Below are 6,697 nucleotides of genomic sequence, written 5' to 3'. Positions count from 1 at the left end.
CTAGATTGCATTCTCCCATCATAAATAGATAAATCCATTTTTTCAGTTACAAAACTTGCAAACAAGAAAGAAATGAATTTTTTACAATAAAACTCAAAATTTAACAATCTGAATTTATTTTTGTATCAAATATCTGCTAAGGATTTAGATTTGTATACAGCAAGAATAGTTTTTGGAAAAGGGCATTACATCCAAATACATATTAAAAAAGTTACAGCCCAGGAAAAAAATATTTCTCGAATCAAAATAAATACTGTTCTGCTTGAATCTGTGGGTTACTTTACTAAATTTCTTTGTTTGCTGGTCTTTGATTCTTTTTGTGCTTTTAATAGACTTAAGCGCTTATTTTGTAGGTTTGTTAAATATATGAACCTAACATCAATGGTGTTGTGAATTAATGTTATGTTTTATTCCAAAAAGAGTTTTCTAGATATTGAACATCTAGTTACTACAAATAGAATAAAGTAAAGATTACTGAATGAACTAAACTTTGTATATTACTGTTGAATAGGTTTTTTCCCTGTGTGAAAATTTACAAATTATCTTTTCATTGATTATGTTTACAATAAATTTTATTTCCTATTATAAAACACATATAAATATATTTTTTAAACCTGACATTTCAAAACTAGTGGCAAAAAAATTTACTATTAACTTAGTATATCTTATCTTACCCACCGAGTTGGTCTAGTGGTGGACACGTCTTCCCAAATCAGCTGATTTGGAAGTCGAGAGTTCCAGCATTCAAGTCCTAGTAAAGTCAGTTATTTTTACACAGATTTGAATACTAGATATCGGTGTTGTTTGGTGGTTGGGTTTCAATTGACCACACGTCTCAAGAATGGTCGAACTGAGACTGTACAAGACCTCCATTGCTCCATGAAACATGTAATAGTGTTGCACTATAATAAAATGGTACTTTTTTGTTCCCCCCCCCAAACATTTGCAAGTTTTTCAACTAGAAATAACTCAAAATACCAGGAAATCTTGATATTAACAGTAATAACAGGTGGCAGATATAAGCCGATAACACACTAACATGTTGTTTTGTACCAGTCATTTTAAACATTTTACATATTAAAAATAGAAGCATTATTGCTTATAATTGTAGATATAATTTATAAATGTAAACTAACCAAGCTTAACCCTGACTAATTAACACTAATGTTTTGTTACTTAAATAATAAATAATTTGGCATTTTCACACTACAAAAATTGTCATTCATCTAATCCTCTGAAGCAATACTGAACGGTGGTCCTGGAGGTTAAAAAAAATTGTAATGCAATAATTACTGAATCTATTTTTAAATACTCAAAACATTATTGTTAATTAATCAAGGTTAGCGAGCGTTAAGTTTGGTTAGATTGTATTTATAAAATACCAGTAAATGTAAATGGTTATATTGGGTTATTTCTCCAATCTGGTTATTGTTAATATAAATATTTCCTGGTATTTTGAGTTATTTCCAGATGAAAAACTTGCAAACTTTTGGGGGGGAGAAAGAAAAAGTACCTAAAATAATACTGTGAATACGACAAATTACTTGAATTAATATCCTTTTTTTTTACTAATTTGACTACCAAGCATACTTTTCAGATTGGTTAAATTGAAAACCTTTTTTCGAACAGGTTACACAATAGCAAAATTTAGACAATCGAGGAGTCTTGTTAGTTTTTTCTTTTGAATGCAGTTGTAGAATATTTTTAAAAAGTGTACATTTGTAGAGAGTTAGGAATCTTTTTATGCAATAATAATATTGAAATAATTTTAATCAGCTGAATTTAATACCAAAAGTTGAACTTTAAATATTAATACGGTTTTATTTTAAACTTGCAATGTGATTTACTTTTTTTTATCTATTTATACGCTTAAAATTTCGTACCGTTTTTTTTTTTACCTCCGGGACCATCGTTAGGTAATTACTTCAGAGGATGAGTTGACTGACAATTTTGTAGCGTCTGATAATGCCATGCCTGACCGGGATTCGAACCCGGGACCTCCGGATGAAAGGGCAAGACGCTACCACTCGCGCCACTGAGGCCGGCACCGTTGTTATGTTATGGCTGAAATTCTTAACTGAAATGTTAATAATAAAATACCTCGTATAAGTTTAAGTTAGTCTTTGGCCTTTATATAAAGACTGGTAAATCGTTAAGTAAAAATGATAGGTTTTTCAAAATACCGATACGAGATCTTTCAAAATAGTCTGTAGTAATTCTTTTCAGTAATTTATTTTAAATATTATATTATTTTCTTTTTTACAATTATTTTACTTTTTTCTGAGGTTAAAAGATAACTTCTTTTGAAATGTTGGTAGCTTGGAACTTAATGCAACTTTTAAAAATTAATTTACACAAATAATTTGATGATTTTTTCTGTAATTTTGAGTTATATACAATAATTGAGAACTAAAATGTGTTAAGGCGTAATTTAATATGCTTTGGCAACCCTGCTTGAATCAGTTATGTGCTAAAGAACAGATGATAACGAGAGATGTTTGGATTGACGTGAGTTTTGTTTGTATAAGAAATTGTATACATTGTCAAGTAGCCTATATTTATTGAAAGGTAAGTGTTGTATTTTTAATAATGTACTGATTTAGTTTTGTTAGGTTTCGCCAAATGAAGTCAGAGCGAATCCAGGTAAACCTAGTGAATTATCGTAAGTGTGATATGTCCATTTGCATTTTATATTGTTATTACTATGATTGTAGGTAATTGTATACGATTAGGACTGTCCCCAGATTTTGATGACATTTCGAATATAGTTATTTAGGACCCAAGTTATTCATTACAATTGAAATTATTCGTTGAAAACGCCTTTCATCCGAGTTACGTCCCTCGTAAATTGCACAGTTCTGTCAAAAAAATTCAATTCATTATTGTGCAAGTGAAAAATTATTTTCGGAATAAATATGTTTAGGTTTTTTATTTAAGATAAGAATGAAATTAGATTTACATAAACTAAATTAACCTAGGTTAATTTTTTTTAAGTGCAATGTACATTATTTACATTAAGGTATATTAAAAATTTCACCAAAATCGGATATGGAGTTAATAATTCCAGTAATATTAAGTACAGAGGTTTGTCTAATACTGAACTTTATGCATTTAACAGAAGTGTTGAATTTAGTTTACTGTTTATTACTAAATAATAGAATGTTTATAAGTATTTTAAGTTTGTACATATTGTTAAAAAGGATATCTAATGTATTGTTTGGTACTGATATAAGCAAACAGTTTTAGTACATGGGTTAATAAATTTATTCATACTGTAACTAATAGCTAATTTGTATATTTATATATATAATATATATATATATATATATGTATTTTCCTATAAAACCAGATCTCAGGAACAAGAAAAATTAAACTTAACCAACTTAAAAATTTTTAGTATTAATATATAATTTACTTTTATTGTGATTTGGTGTGCAAATCATTTCAGTGAGCTCAGGAATTCAGCCCACTAGTAATGAGTAGAGTATTTGTTTTTATGTTTGTTATTGTTGATGTTAGAATGAGGTTAAGAAAATAACAGCAATTTTCTTACAATTGTTGATTTAATTATTGTTTAACTTTATTTTCATTTTATACAACAGCCTCTAAACAAACTATAAAACCAAATACTGAAATATTAATTAAATTAACTTACGAAGTCATATTTTTTTATTCAGTCTTATATTAATATCTGTTATCTTAAAAATGGTGGTGTCTAAAAATAGACAACATTCTGTACCAGCCAAAAATTTAGTTTTTATTATTTCTAGTGAAATTTATAAAGACTGTTCTAAAATAGCTGTATTTTAAAATATTTCTCCAATAAAGAATTTAAAAATATCTGAAAAAAATCTGTAATTTTCAGTTATGAATATTTCTGTCAAATCCTCAGTATTGCATCACTTTTATTCACATTAGAATTGCCTAGTTTTTCTTCAAAATGACTTGATTTTAAAAACATATAAATATTAATTGTTGCTTTTTATTATAAAAAATTTGAGAGAAACAGTTTTTAAATGTTAAGTGATGATATTACAAAAAATGGAGTTCATAGCCCTGTTTTTTTACTTTGTATTTTATAATAGAAGCAGAAGTTTGTATTTAATAAAAATATGAGAAAAATTCCTTTATTTACATGCTTTTCTTTAGCTCACTTTCATTCAATAGTTAATGGATAGTACACATGTGCAGAAGGTGGAGAGGAGTAGTACACATGCGCAGTGGGTTTTTTGAATGAACTTAGATGTAGTCGATCAACCAACGTAATGATTCACCTGTATAAGATATTCAAAACTCCCATATTACATTTACTTCTGTAAATATTTAAAACATCATATTAATAAAGAATATAAAATAAATAAAAAATTAAACATGTCTTTAACCCTTTTATGACCCATAGGACATATGTATCCCACTTAACTATTGTTTACAGATGTGGTGTGCTTTCATATTCAATATCTACATAAATTCTTTTAATATGACAAAGGTTTTGATGCGAAATGGAAATGATAGCTTTAATGTATAATATCTAGTAAATTTCTGTGGATGAACTAAAGTTAAGGTGCAAAATAGTACTGAGGTCGCGCTCATGCTTTTCCTTGTTGTCTTGCAAAAATAGACAACTTTATACATATTATTTTGTTGAAAAAAAATTATCTTCTATTTATGTTTACTAGGTAATCCATTTTTTCAGATTTGTTTAAAAGCATGTTTTTTGACATTTTTTTATTTTTAAACAATTTAGATTAAACTGATTAAGTTAATTTAGCTATTATGATTTAAGTATGTTAAAGGTTAATTACATAATTTTCTATAGTTATAGTTTCTATAGTATCTTGTTTGACATTTTTTACCCTTTTAATTTCTTGTATTATGTTAAATTCATGTAATGTACACCTGAATAATACTTATTTTAATAAATGTGCAATTTATCTATTATACATATTCACATATCATTTGAAAAATAAGATCTCACTAGAAATCATATTTAAAATTTTAATTAAAAAATAAGCATAGGTGCCCATTTCAATTGTAAAAAGTCATCATTACTAGAAACTGCTGGAAAAATATATTCATAAAGAAAGTAAATAAATAAGAAATAATAATGAAAAACATTGACTAAAAAGCTGTGTGTAAACGATATTATTGTATACATGTGTGCACATTGTTTCTTCTTTTTTCATTTATTTATATTCTTATTTTTACCACAGTAGCCCCTGATAATAATTGTATTAGAGTCAAAATGGTCTTGTAGATTAAAATTTTATGTAACATTTTTTTCCCAATTTATTTTTATAACCATTTAGGATTAGCTCTTTATATATTATCCATATATTCTTTATATTTATTTATTTAGAAAAATAATATTCTATACTTATTAATCCCAAATTTTGAAAAATTTTTTAATTGGTTCTTTATAGTCTTATAGGTACTTACATATTAATGCCACTGCAGCTACAGCTGCTGTTTAGGTTATGTTGACTTCGTGTACTGACAAATCGTACGTTTATCAAAATAACCTAACTAAATATAACCTACGCTCGCTTCGCTAGCTAACCTCTTACGTATTAACGCCACCTTTACAGCTTTATTTAAAAACTAAGTAGTCAATCAGATTTTGGTGCTATAACATTAAGGTTATATTATTAATAAGTTGTATATATTATGCATATTTAATGTTAATTATAAGAGGTTAGCGAGCGAAGCAAGCGTAGATATTTAATTAGGTTATTTTGATATACGTACGATTTGTCAGTGCACGAAGTCAACATATACGTATGAAGTCAACATAACCTAAACAGCAGCTGTAGCTGCGGTGGCGTTAATATGTAAGTACCGTCTTATAATATAGATTGTAATGTTTCACCATTTAGCACTTTGTATTGGGAAAGTAATATATATTAGCGAAGTTAAGTAATATAATAATGAATGGATTAATGTGACCAGTTATTCATATCATTTGCGAATGATTTTGTTTAGTTAAGGTAAGGAACGGTATCGATTTAAAAAATTTGTCATAGTACATCCTTAGCTCAGAGGGACTGTTAAATGAGCTTTAAAGAATTTGCTTAGCTCACATTAACTCTTTCTTTTTCCTGTTTAGCCTCTGGTAATTACCGTTCAGATAATACATCAGAGGATGATGTGTATAAGTTTAAATGAAGTGTAGTCTTTAACAATCTCAGTTCGACCATTCCTGAGATGTGTGGTTAATTGAAACCGAACCACCAAAGAACACCAGTATCCACGATTTTGTATTCAAATCCGTGTAAAAATAACTGACTTTACTAGGACTTGAACCCGGGAACTCTTAGACTTCCAATCAGCTGATTTGGGAAGACGCATTCTTCCCAAATCTGGTTACTAGACCAACCCAGTGGGTCTAGCTCACATTAACTAGGAAAAGTTAACTATACCTAGGTTATGTAGAAGAATATAAATGATATTTAGTAGATTTTCTGTCAATATGAATAATCTCATCATGAAGTTCACATTTCGCTCTCAAAGTAATCAGGCAAGTATAGCTGCCTGTCACCAAAAACTTGAAATATAATATTTTCAAAAAAATATAATTTTTTCTAGGTATTCTACTTTTAAAAAAAACATTAAAATACAAAATAAGGCACAAGAGTTTCAGGTTCCTTAATCTTTCCAGAAAAATCCTTGAATATCAGGTCTAAACCCCAGTCACCAAGAA

At 27.9% G+C, this 6,697-nt stretch overlaps 1 protein-coding gene across 5 annotated transcripts in view; it reads left to right on the top strand.

Annotated features, from left to right (window-relative positions):
- The first annotated feature begins 2,371 nt into the window (after positions 1-2,371).
- LOC142331278 (uncharacterized) overlaps positions 2,372-6,697 on the top strand; it is a 35,349-nt gene continuing 31,023 nt past the window's right edge. For 3 of the 5 annotated variants that reach the window (XM_075377063.1, XM_075377062.1, XM_075377059.1), the window contains exon 1: positions 2,427-2,568. The gene's annotated coding sequence lies outside the window, so the exon portion shown is untranslated. Of the gene's footprint in view, positions 2,569-2,639; positions 2,663-6,697 lie in introns of those variants that run through there. The other 2 variants (XM_075377061.1, XM_075377060.1) reach the window with 2 other exon arrangements.

Source organism: Lycorma delicatula, chromosome 10 (assembly GCF_047948215.1).
Source record: "Lycorma delicatula isolate Av1 chromosome 10, ASM4794821v1, whole genome shotgun sequence".
Lineage (NCBI taxonomy): Eukaryota > Metazoa > Arthropoda > Insecta > Hemiptera > Fulgoridae > Lycorma > Lycorma delicatula.
This window is presented reverse-complemented; position numbering and strand designations above follow the sequence as displayed.